Source organism: Lepidochelys kempii, chromosome 9 (genome assembly GCF_965140285.1).
Source record: "Lepidochelys kempii isolate rLepKem1 chromosome 9, rLepKem1.hap1, whole genome shotgun sequence".
NCBI classification, from domain to species: Eukaryota; Metazoa; Chordata; order Testudines; family Cheloniidae; genus Lepidochelys; species Lepidochelys kempii.
The window spans coordinates 46,704,922-46,718,590 of record NC_136388.1 but is presented as its reverse complement, the minus strand read 5'-3'; the positions used below and the strand labels follow the sequence as shown (position 1 = coordinate 46,718,590).

Below are 13,669 nucleotides of genomic sequence, written 5' to 3'. Positions count from 1 at the left end.
GACCTCAAGCATCCAGGTTGGCCTAGCGTGGGTGTGAGTGGCCATACTACAGAGTTATACCCAAGTGCTGCCATATTGGTAGCACACTCATCCATCTGAAGTGTTAGGACTTCTGGGGCCATATCCCATGGTTCTTAGCATTGCAGTAAGATGAGCCACTCTATGATTCTTTCCCAGTGAATTGTGGGAAAGTTTAGTCCTTCGGGGGTACACAGAGGGTGTTGTGGGAAGGCATTGGAGGACTGTTAGCCTGCATCCTCACTGCAAAATGGGTGGGTTACTGGCCTGGCTGCAAAAAGCCCTCAGATTTTAGCCTATGGCCCAGGACAGGCCAGCTAGCTTGGATGTAAAGCCCCCCCATGCTCAAGTGAGAGGTTTTTGTGATGGAAGCTCAAGTGAACTCTGCAGTGAAGAAAAAGCTAAAGGTACCAGCTGTAGTTCACGAAAGCTTAAAAGCTCATGCTCAAATAAATTGGTTAGTCTCTAAGGTGCCACAAGTCCTCCTTTTCTTTTTGTGAATACAGACTAACATGGCTGTTACTCTGAAACCTAGCAGAATACAATGTACATCATTACAATCCTACTAATCTTTCAAATCTGTCCTTGAAAAAACAGCAGTCAGATAGCAGCAGGAAATGTGTGAACTATACACATCACCCCCTGAAACGCACACATTCCTCAGTGAGGAGTTAATTTCAGAGCTTAATTGGGATCATTTAAATATTAGCTTCATTAATCAGGGTATTCTAAAGATTTGTCTGCCACACAAGTTGCACCAAAGTCAGTTAACTATTCAGCTGAGCCAGCGCAAAGTCATCTGTGAACATACATTTTGGTTTAAGACTGGCTTGTTTCTGTTTAAGACTTTAGCCAGAGCAGTTGAAGAGCATCCACAGCCTTTTGCACCAGTTAATATTGATTAAGTAATTTTAGTTAAACTGCTGCAACTTTGTATTTTGACAAGTCCTAAAATATCAGGATCAGGAAAATCACTTTTAAAAAAGTTCTTCTACCCCCCCCATTTTGGGAAGGAGCTGTTTACCTGTTCTTCAGAGCAGAATTTTCTGCTTATGCTGACAGGAGACTTTCTGCTTATTCATATTTGGAATTTTGTTTGTCCCTTCACTGAGTCAAGGAGGATGGGCTTATGGCTCCTTTAATTGCTGCTACTATCTATGTAACTGTATTAACACCTGGCAAGGGAGTGGTACTGAGGCACAAGGCCTGGCATTCAGCAGCTAGCTTTGGAATGGCCCATGTCTAAGGTCCAGTTGACACAATTAACCCTGTTCCCTGACCTTGTTACAGCATGGTTCCATTTGTAGTACAGACAACACTTGAGCCATGCCTGGAACTATGCTAAAGCCTACAAGGTTAGGCCAGCCCCATGGATAGGATACAGCTATATTTTTAGGTTCTTGCCCTGAAGAAGTTTCACAGGGCCACTAGGAAGTGCTGGGTGTGTCCTTGGTATCTTTTAAGCACTGCAAGTCTAGGCAGGATTCAAACAGAGGAAAACCACCTTAGTTAATCCCCCAGGGCATCCTGCAGATACACATAAATCTATATACTTGCACAAAGTTCAGCTCACCAAAGCAGCATTTATGGACTTTGGTGTAATGACATCAGGCTGCAAAGCAGGAAAACCAAGATTATGGTAAGGACTGAGTCCTTTATTTCCCAGTTTTATAAGGGCCAGTCTACACTACAGTTATAATCAAGTCAGGGAACCCATATTTTATCTGTATCTCCCAAACCAGTTATAACACTGATTTATTTTGTAGTATGATAACTGAGCTCTTGAAGCATGCAAAAGACTACAGGTTTTAACATGGTTTGGATTGTGGTTGAAACATGTGGTAATCCTGAGGCAGTGCCCCTTCTAGAGGAGGGGTTTGTTAGCCTACAAAGAGGGCAGGGCCAGCTGTTCTTCATCCAAGCTCATGCATTGGAACAGCTGTGAGTCCATGCTGTCTGGGCTTGATGAAAAAGGACAGATCTGTGTGTCATCAGCATATTGCTGGCATTATCACCCATTTGTACATGGAGATTAAGTAACAGCAGTGAGAATTGTGCTGTGCAGAACTCCTCCCCAAGTCTTCTTGGGCACAGAAGCAGCTGCCTAATATGACAGAGCCATTAGAAAGGAACAAGTGTTATCATTTCCTCATAGTTCTGCAGCATCTAGTTAGGACATAAAGGAGGGATCATAGGTGGGTGAAGACTACAAACATCAGTATAGTAATTTCACTTCTGTCCAGCCTCTGGAGGGAATCACTGCAGCTAGCATCATTTCCGTGGCTTGATCTGGTCTGCAGCCATTTAGTAGGTTCTAGAATGTCAAGAAATGTTGCTGGTGACAATTCACTACAAACTGCTTGGTAACCTTGCCTGGGAAGCAAGATTAGAGGTGGGCGGTAGTCAAAGTTGCTGATATCAAGTGCTGTCTATGGCAGAGAGGAATCATTCCAAGTTTTGTAGGTGACTTGCAACTGAGGAAGTTCCTTTGTGTTTGGAAGATGCCATAATTTTAGAAGGATTGTCCTCTTTACTTCTGAAGCATAGGTTCATACAGAGTCCTTTTGCCAGCCGGTCAGATTCAGAAAGGGTCTTTTTCCCCTGGTGATTCCAGTCTGCTACCTTCCCTTTCAGCTGTGTTTACAAAAGCCTGGTGACCCATGCAGGTGGTGAGGCTATAATGGCTATTTGGGACCAGGGGTGCTAATTGCTGTGGACAGTAGGTCTTAGTGTTTTACCCAATCAACTCCTTGGTCCTGACAGAAGAACTGGCTCAGGGCTTGCATACTAAGGTAGATGCATTCACAGGATTTTGACTTGTACATCTGACTCTGAAATAAAAAGAGCTAGAAAAGCACTCACCCTTGTTTGTGGCTTTTAATGGTAAGCTGAAAAAAGTGAACTGAGTGAGCAGAGGACCACTGGAGTCACAGGTTAAAGAGCTACTCAGGAGGTCTTCTCTTTATTTACCAAAAGATAGGAAAATATGTAATGAAATTAACCTGAAAGCAGAATAAGCTTTGACTATATAAACAATTGCACATTACTAGGTGTGCAGCTAAACTGGATATCAGTACAGCTCAGATGCAATAAGTCATGAAAATGCAGTAAGTCGCCTGAACTGTGCTAATATAGAGTTTAGCTGCAGTAACAATTGGCTAGTGCATCCCAATTTAGGAAACCAGCAGCCTGCTGTAACATCTCTGCCTTTGTGTTCTGATCAGAGTCCCACTCTGAAACCTTTCAACAATGCTCATTCTATAAGCATTTTAGTAGAGAGGCTGCAGCCTTGATATTTACGAGCAGTTTAGAAACTTGAGTTATTTCAAGAATATACCCTGCTAACTTGGATTTAATATAGATGTTCCTATAAATGATAGATGCCTCAAATAAAATCTGAGTTTTGTATTTTTAGTATGACCCCTAAAAGTACCTCATGGAAAAAGACTGAAAAAAAATCTGCTTGCCGGCTTCCTTTTTGTAATAAAAACTGCTTGTCTGAGAAACAGAAGATCAATCTCAGAAGCTTCCTCAAACTTCAAAACGTGTGTAATGTTAGTTTAGGGAGTGTGGGGGCAGCACTGTCAATAGTAGCATAGATACGTTTACAACCCAGTTGACATTACGAAATTGTGGGATTTTCCACACTGTTTTCTCATGGTGATTGTCAGCATCTTATCACAACAACATTCTTTATAAAAGATGTAAAATCAAAGCGTGAGAATTATGAAAGTGACACAAGGGAAAAGGAATTTTAAGAGGATTGCAAGATCAAAATTAAAATCCTGATAAATTATAATTAACCCAAGAAATCTACCTTAAAGGAGCCTTAAGAGTCTAGTTTAAAGCCACATGAGCACAGAAATTAAGAGGGAAGGCAGGAAAGGCAGGCTGACTAACTTTGATTGGAATTCAAAAGGGGATGGGGGAAAGATAGTCCAGTGAAGTGAGTTAAGTTTGTACCATTAGATTGCTTTTGTGGGTTGTTTGAACCTTGCTATTATTTCAGTCTTGCTTTTTGAACTTTGCAACATAGTAACTGCCTAACCAGATGAGTCCAGTGGCCTATCTAAATCGCCTGAGACAGAGGTTGAAGACTCATGAGAACAGTGAGGAAAGGAGAGTCAGAAAGAAGTCTTGAGTGCACTGTAAATATGAGAAAGTGGGCTTTACTTTAAAACACCATAAAATACATTCATTTGACCTATGAACTTCCACTAACAAGTGAAAAATCACCCCCTTGTAAGCCTTAGTTTGACATGTGTGAAAGCATCTGCCTAGAAAACCAAAGCTGCTGTCAAAGCTGCACTGAATCCTGACCTGGACTGAGTTCCTATGGGCTGGGACACACTTTAACCCTTTGGTTCCACCATCCTTTTGGCTTCATCTAGGCAACTGCATTTACTTTTCCCCTTCTTTGAGGTTTGTTATAGTAAGATACTTTCCCATCTTACTCTGCTAGCGCATTAAACTAAGAAGCTACTATTATAGATCACATAATACAGAGTCATTTCCCATTCCTTCCCCATTGGGAAACTGCTGTGCAACCGTTCCTGAATAACTGTATTCCTAGCACTAGATGGTGCTGCATAAAAATGTAAACAGTAGCCCCCAAATTTCCAAAAATGCAGCCTGTCGTGTGGTGCAAAATGGAGCCCAACAATCACCAGTGAAAAGCACTGACTTCTCCCGTTTTTAAAGGAAAAAAATAGTACCCTGAAGTAAAAGGACCCAGGTTTATTTCCTCCAACGTGGACAGCGAGGGAAAAATAAACTAGCTCTAGAGTTTTCACTTTGCGACTGAGGTAATTCAGTCTCCACTATCCCCTTTCAGTTTTTCCACTGAATGCATCCGATGAAGTGAGCTGTAGCTCAAGAAAGCTTATGCTCAAATAAATTGGTTAGTCTCTAAGGTGCCACAAGTACTCCTTTTCTTTTTGTGAATACAGACTAACACGGCTGCTACTCTGAAACCTATCCCCTTTGAGACTTTGATTGTACAATAAAGGGCTTTAATACAACTAAAATCCTTTTTTACATTAACTCTTTAACAGGTCTGTCCCTTGAGTTTCCTTGTTATTGGTAGGAATTTACTCCATTACAAATAAACTTCCTTACTTAGCTTGTAAACTCTTTAGGGAAAGGACAGCCTCTTTGTTCTTGCTTTGGTCAGTGTCCAGTGCAGTGGGGTCCTCAATGACTGGGGGAGAGGGGGACCTTCTAGATCCTGCCGCAATACAAGATATTAATAGTCATTCATTTTCATATCAGTCAGATCTATTATTGAGGAACAGAACAAACAAGGGCCAGTAATGCCATTGCTTACTGAGTGTCTGCTCCAGGATCTTTCCTCATTCCTGTTATGGAGTATGCAGTTCTGGTCTGTACGCTAGAGACTTTTAAATTTGTTGTCTGTGGAGACATAGTTTGTGAGGGGGAGTCGATGCATATGCAGTGCTCTATCCCACAGATAGAATTCTGTTTAATTTTAGATGAAGAAAAACAAACAACTTTCAACTAAAAGGATGTGGTTGCCCTTGTATATGGGAAAGGGTTACAGGAGTTCTGGTGACATGGATGTTTTTACAAACACAAAAGTGGAAAAGGCAGTAAAGAAATTTCCTGCTTAAAATAAGAGAAAAGGTTAAATAGCCACTTATGGAATGTGCCCATTTGAATGGAAAATGATAAATTTCAACTTAGGTTCATAGACTTGATCAGAGTTTTCATACAAATATGATTGAAGCCAGTGGTAAGAGATCAGTTTTCCTACCTGCTTGAAATGGATATTTGCAGACCTGTGTTTTCCATAGGAGCTAGTCAAGTGGGAAAGCTAGGACTTGAGGTGCATAAGATTCTATTATGCGCCAAACACAAACTTAGTTGAAAGGTACACTAAGGAACTGAGAGGAGATAGAAACAGAGGTATTTTTCTACCCAGATGACTAATACTTTCCAAAAAGAAAAGGAGGACTTGTGGCACCTTAGAGACTAACCAATTTGGGCATAAGCTTTTGTGAGCTACAGCTCACTTCATTGGATGCATACTGTGGAAACTGCAGAAGACATTATATACACAGAGACCATGAAACAATACCTCCTCCCACCCCACTCTGCGGCTGGTAATAGCTTATCTAAGGTGACCACTCTTTACAATGTGTATGATAATCAAGGTGGGCCATTTCCAGCACAAATCCAAGTTTAACCAGAACATCGGGGGGGGAGGAAAAAACACGGGGAAATTGGATACTATTAATTTAGGCTTAAATAGAGACTGGGAGTGGCAAAGTCATTAGGCAAGGTAGCCTATTTCCCCTTGTTTTTTCCCTACCCCTGCCGCCCACCCCAAGATGTCTGGTTAAACTTGGATTTGTGCTGGAAATGGCCCACCTCAATTATCATGCACATTGTAAGGAGAGTGATCACTTTAGATAAGCTATTACCAGCAGGAGAGTGGGGTGGGAGGAGGTATTGTTTCATGGTCTGTGTATATAATGTCTTCTGCAGTTTCCATAGTATGCATCCAATGAAGTGAGCTGTAGCTCACGAAAGCTCATGCTCAAATAAACTGGTTAGTCTCTAAGGTGCCACAAGTCCTCCTTTTCTTTTTACGAATACAGACTAACACGGCTGCTACTCTGAAACCTGTCATTATGCAAGGCACTGCATTTAGCTGTATGGAGTGGAAATCTATCAACTGCATGAAAAAACTTGCACAGATACAGACAGACATCTTCCTTTCCAAATGCAAACAGATGGACAAGGTAAAAAATCCATTACCATCTACATACCACACAGACTATGCTGACAGCTTGTGCCACACGCTCTCAAAGAAACTGTGGAATCACCTGATCAACATCCTCTACAGCAAAACAGGGAAAGATTAAGAATGAGCTCTCAGAACTGGATACTCATAAAAAACAACCTTCCACACAAACTTCCTCATGGCTGGAATTTACTAAAACTAGACAAGCCATTTACAACGCACACTTTGCTTCTCTACAAAAGAAAAAGGACACTAAACTTTCTAAACTACTACATGCTACAAGGGGCCACAGCAATGGTTTCCTCAACCCACCCAGCAATATTGTTAACCTATCTAACTATACTCTCAGCCCAGCAGAAGAAGCTGTCCTATCTCGGGGCCTCTCCTTCTGCCCCTCCACCCCCATGAACATGATACAGTTCTGTGGTGACCTAGAATCCTATTTTCAACATCTCCGACTCAAGGAATATTTCCAAAATACCTCTGAACATACTAATCCACAGAGGCCTCCCTACCAACATTACAAAAAGAAGGATTCTAAGTGGACTCCTCCTGAAGGTCGAAACAGACTGGACTTCTACATAGACTGCTTCCACCGATGTGCACAGGCTGAAATTGTGGAAAAGCAGCATCACTTGCCCCATAACCTCAGCCGTGCAGAACACAATGCCATCCACAGCCTCAGAAACAACTCTGACATAATCAAAAAGGCTGACAAAGGAGGTGCTGTTATCATGAATAGGTCGGAATATGAACAAGAGGCTGCTCGGCAGCTCTCCAAACACCACTTTCTACAAGCCGTTACCCTATGATCCCACTGAGGGAGTTACCAAAAGCATTTGCTCAAGAAACTTCCTGAAAAAGCACAAGATCAAATATGCACAGACCCACCCCTGGAACTCCAACCTGGGATATTCTATCTACTTAAGATCCATAAACCTGGAAATCCTGTTGCCCCATCATCTCAGGCATTGGCACCCTGACATCAGGATTGTCTGGCTGTGTAGACTCCCTCCTCAGGCCCTACGCTACCAGCACTCCCAGCTATCTTCGAGACACCACTGACTTCCTGAGGAAACTACAATCCATCGGTGATCTTCCTGATAACACCATCCTGACCACTATGGATGTAGAAGCCCTCTACACCAACATTCCACACAAAGATGGACTACAAGCCATCAAGAACACTATCCCTGATAATGTCATGGCTTACCTGGTGGCTGAACTTTGTGACTTTGTCCTTACCCATAACTACTTCACATTTGGGGACAATGTATACCTTCAGATCAGCGGCACTGCTATGGGTACCTGCATGGCCCCACAGTATGCCAACATTTTTATGGCTGACTTAGAACAACGCTTCCTCAGCTTTTGTCCCCTAACGCCCCTACTCTACTTGCGCTATATTGATGACATCATCATTTGGACCCATGGAGAAGAAGCCCTTGAGGAATTCCACCATGATTTCAACAATTTCCATCCCGCCATCAACCTCCACCTGGTCCAGTCCACAAAAGAGATCCACTTCCTGGACACTACAGTGCTAATAAACAATGGTCACATAAACACCACCCTATACCGGAAACCTACTGACCGCTATTCCTACCTACATGCCTCCAGCTTTCACCCTGACCACACCACACAATCCATTGTCTACAGCCAAGCTCTGCGATACAACTGCATTTGCTCCAACCCCTCAGACAGAAACAAACACCTACAAGATCTCTATCAAGCATTCTTACAACTACAATACCCACCTGTGGAAGTGAAGAAACAGATTGATAGAGCCAGAAGAGTTTGCAGAAGTCACCTACTACAGGACAGGTCTAACGACAGAACGCCACTAGCCGTCATCTTCAGCCCCCAACTAAAACCCCTCCAACGCATTATTAAGGATCTACAACCTATCCTGAAGGATGAGCCAACACTCTCACAAATCTTGGGAGACAGGCCAGTCCTTGCCTACAGACAAGCCCCCGAACCTGAAGCAAATACTCACCAACAACCACATACCACACAACAGAACCACTAATCCAGGAACCTATTCTTGCAACAAAGCCTGTTGCCAACTGTGCCCACATATCTATTCAGGGGACACCATCACAGGGCCTAATCACATCAGCCACACTATCAGAGGCTCATTCACCTGCACATCTACCAATGTGATATATGCCATCATGTGCCAGCAATGCCCCTCTGCCATGTACATTGGTCAAACTGGACAGTCTCTACATAAAAGAGTAAATGGACACAAATCAGATGTCAAGAACTATAACATTCATAAACCAGTCAGAGAACACTTCAATCTCTCTGGTCACGCAATTACAGACAAGAAGGTCGCTATCTTAAAAAAAAGCTTCAAATCCAGACTCCAGCGAGAAACTGCTGAATTGGAATTCATTTGCAAATTGGATACAATTAACTTAGGCTTAAATAGAGACTGGGAGTGGCAAAGTCATTATGCAAGGTAGCCTATTTCCCCTTGTTTTTTCCCTACCCCTGCCCCCCACCCCAAGATGTCTGGTTAAACTTGGATTTGTGCTGGAAATGGCCCACCTCAATTATCATGCACATTGTAAGGAGAGTGATCACTTTAGATAAGCTATTACCAGCAGGAGAGTGGGCTGGGAGGAGGTATTGTTTCATGGTCTCTGTGTATATAATGTCTTCTGCAGTTTCCATAGTATGCATCCAATGAAGTGAGCTGTAGCTCACGAAAGCTTATGCTCAAATAAATTGGTTAGTCTCTAAGGTGCCACAAGTCCTCCTTTTCTTTTTGCGAATACAGACTAACACGGCTGTTACTCTGAAACCTGTAATACTTTCCAGTTACCTGTTATTTTGGTAACTGGTTTCAAGATGACTTTGGAGATGTCTAGGACAAGAATCCCTGAATTGAGAGACTGGTTAGTGCTGTTCTTATAGCTGAAATGACCCCAGAAGCTACTTGTGTTCAGGGCTACAAAAACTGCAGAAATATGGGATGTGGTTTTAAACAGAAGCATTCTTCCTTCCAGGTGGAATTAGGGCTCATTTAAATGGGGTATTGATTGGAATAGCCACTGCAGAATTAGGTATGGTGGAATAGCTATTGTGGAATCCCTTAATCCATAATAGCTGTCAGAATAGCCCCCAGATGGATGCTATTCCATAATAATTAGTGCACTTCCAAAGCAGAATAGTTATTCTGGAATAAAATCAGTTTTATTCTGGAAACAGCTAATCAAGGCTAATTCCCAGACAGAATATCCATACAGGGCACTATTCAGAAATACCTCTTGCTATTCAGCTAAATTTCCCCGTGTAGACAAGCCCTTAGTTTATCTGGGGAATAGCAGAGATGTAGAGGGGGAGCCACATTTGGGAGAGAACCACATCCTTGATAGTGCCTGTTTTCAAGCATGTGTCCAAGTTAGGGCTTTTTGCTAATGTCAAACTATTACAGAAGTTAAATGCCAACAGATGGACAATCAGCTAGATGCTAGCATTATTAAACATTGAAATTCAAACCAGGCAAAATTAAGGCTTTTGTGGAAGCAAAAGCAAAGCTTGGAAATTTGTGTTGGTGGTGCAGTTTAATCCATAGCTTTCTCTTCCCCTGCTGTTGATTTTTGTAATGCCTCATTGCTAGAGGTGAGAGTCATCATTTATCATGTATGTAAAGACTGATAAGTGAAAACATACTGATTTCTTGCAGATCATTATGAAAAGTTCCTCTCAACTAGAGAGTGAGGCATCAGTCTAAATAAGTGTCATAAAAACTGGTTACTGTGAGAGTAAGAGTTTTTTTTTAAAAATTAAAGAGGTGGGGCCAGATCTGGAGCTGTGCCAGTTTACACCAGCAGAGGATCTGACTTTTTGTCCTTAGTTCTCTAAGGACTGAAAATGGAATTTCCAGCAGTACAGGATTACTTACTATGGTGTAGAAGAGGAATACTACTAAAACTTACATGCAAAGGTGCTAGTTGAATTCCAAGCCATAGTGAAAGTTATTTTTGGACAAATTGGGTTCAGTGGCTAGACAGCCCATGATATAGAAAGCGAAGTTAGAAAAGGTGAAATATGCTATAAAATGCTCCACATCATTGATGGAAATGAGCCACTAAATCTTGGCAAAGAGCGTGAGCAAGTTGTGGCCGATGCTTATTCTTTGTGCCTAAAGTAGCACAAACTTCTGCAGACAAAATGATCAAGGATTAGCAAAAAATTGTTTTAGATAATGATTCTAAATTTGTTTGAGGAATGTCAAGTATTGCATAGGAAAAATTCAACAAAGCATTCTAGAAGCGCTTATCACCCAGCAGGGCCATCCCTAGGAGGATGTAGGGCCCGGGACAACCCCCACTGCTTCTGCCCAGGGCCCACCCCCACTCCACCCCTTCCCTCTGTGAGAAGGGTAGTGCTTAAGTCAATGTAGATAGGTTGACACCGTGTTGGTGTAGACACCGCATTGCTACATCACCTGCCGCTGCCTGGGGCTGACAACTGGAGCCTTGTTGAGTGAGAGATTTGGTGGGGGAGGGGGAGAAGAGAGCCCGGGATGCTTCATAGTGAGGGATTGAGAGCCCAAACCCAGGCATCGGGGCTCTGGCTGTCAGCCCCCACAGTGCCCCATGCTGTCAGTTAAATTAGTGCAAGCACTCCTGCTGTGGATGCACACTGTTGCCAGAAGGAGCATAGTGTGAACGTTAAAAATGGAATTAATTACTGCAGGGGCTGTATGTTGGCTTAATTTAACTAGATACCATTAACTTGGGTTTGAATAGAGACTGGGAGTGGCTGGGTCATTACACATATCAAATTATTTCCCTAAGTTAAGTATCCTAACACCTTCTTGTCAAGGGTCTAAATGGGCCATCCTGATCATCACTACGAAAGTTTTTCTTCTGCTGATAATACCTCATCTTAATTAGCCTCTTACAATTTCTATGGCAACTTCCACCTTTTGTGTGTGTGTGTATAAAATCTTCTTACTATATGTTCCATTCTATGCATCCAATGAAGTGGGCTGTAGCCCATGAAAGCTTATGCTCAAATAAATTGGTTAGTCTCTAAGGTGCCACAAGTACTCCTTTTCTTTTTGCGGATACAGACTAACACTGCTGCTACTCTGAAACCTAACTTCAGTTTAGAATCTACTGAAATATCCTGAAGGCGACAGTCCATACTTGCCAGCTAACTTGAAAATGATACATAGGGGCATTTGTGGAGAAAAGTATGGCCACGGTTCTTAATGCCATTAAGATTAGAGATGAGCCCGAGCCAAATTTGATCCAAACATTCCTGAAATGTGGGATGCTCAGGCCAGATGAGAGTTTTGTAAATAGTTTTTATCTGTGTAGTGTGCTGAACCAAAGCCTTGGAGCCAAACAGCTCCAGACCTTGCATGTTTGAAACCAAATGTGGGCTTTGAACTTTGTGGCATGGAGGAATTGAAATGGATTAAGCCTTAAATTCTGGAGGAGAGGACTAGGGGGGAATTGTTACTTTAAGAAATAAGGTAAATTGTTATCCTTACTCATCCTATAGGCTTCATTACCCCTGAAGATGGTACAACTCTACTCACTTGTCAGTTATCACTAGATGTGCTCCTTCCATCTGCCTGTCTACAAAGGTCAGTATTTCCCTCTACTAATAAATGTAGGACCCCAATAACTGACTGTGGGAAGCCCCTGGTAAACAGGCTAACTGATATTCATTCTAGTATCCTCTGTTTAATTCTTGTAATATAACAGAAATTGTCTAAGGCATTTGTGTTTTGGTAAAGCCTCAATCATGGTTTTCCCTTTCCAAAAAGAAAATCCATGGCAATTATGATTAAGAGATCTTTAGTGATTATGGCCACTGAAATAAGGAAAGAATGTACATTTCAGTACTAGATTGCTTGACTGTTACATTTTAGGTGTTTCTGTAACATGGATTGGTAGAAGCGGCAGAGTGTCCTTATAGACTAACAGACGTATTGGAGCATAAGCTTTTGTAGGGGAATACCCACTTCGTCAGGTGCATGTAGTGGAAATTCCCAGAGGCAGGTATAAATATGCAAGCAAGAATCAGCCTAGGGATAACGAGGTTAGTTCAATCAGGGAGGATGGAGGCCCTCTTCTAGCAGTTGAGGTGTGAACACCACAGAAGGAGAAACTGCTTTTGTAGTTGGCTAGCCATTCAGTCTGTTTAATACAGAGCTGATGGTGTCAAATTTGCAAATGAACTGAAGCTCAGAAGTTTGTTGAAGTCTGGTCCTAATGTTTTTGAGGCTGCAGGATGGCTACCTTTAAATCTACTATTGTGTGTCCAGAGAGGTTGAAGTGTTCTCCTACAGGTTTTTGTATATTACCATTCCTAATATCTGATTTGTGTCCATTTATCCTTTTATGGAGGGACTGTCCAGTTTGGCTAATGTACATAGCGTAGGGGCATTGCTGGCTCATGGTGGCGTACATTACATTGGTGGATGTACAGGTGAATGAGCCAGTGATGGTGTGGCTGATCTGGTTAGGTCCTGTGATGGTGTCACTGGTGTAGATGTGTGAGCAGAGTTGGCATTGAGGTTTGTTGCATGGATTGGTTCCTGAGATAGCGTTACTATGGTGTGATGTGTAGTTGCTGGTGAGAATGCGCTTTAGGTTGGCAGGTTGTCTGTGGGTGAGGACTGGCCTGCCTCCCAAGGCCTGTGAAAGTGAGGGATTGTTGTCCAGGATGGGTTGTAGAGGTTTTAGCTGAGGACTGTATGTGATGGCGAGTGGAGTTCTGTCCAGTGGATTGGTAGCAAGTTCATTTTGTATTATACCTCTTTTAAAGTATAAAAATTCTGTTCCTTAAGATCTCTTCATGTTTTGAAATTGTTCTGTTTTATCTTTCAACCGTATCCCCTTATGAAAAGGA

The 13,669-nt window shown here is 42.3% G+C and overlaps 1 long non-coding RNA gene across 1 annotated transcript in view; it reads left to right on the top strand.

Annotated features, from left to right (window-relative positions):
• LOC144930858 (uncharacterized) overlaps window positions 1–13,669 on the top strand; it is a 49,439-nt gene that overhangs the window by 5,494 nt on the left and 30,276 nt on the right. The window contains exon 2 of the long non-coding RNA XR_013636317.1: window positions 12,314–12,398. This is a non-coding gene — a long non-coding RNA (uncharacterized LOC144930858). The remainder of the gene's footprint in view (window positions 1–12,313; window positions 12,399–13,669) is intronic.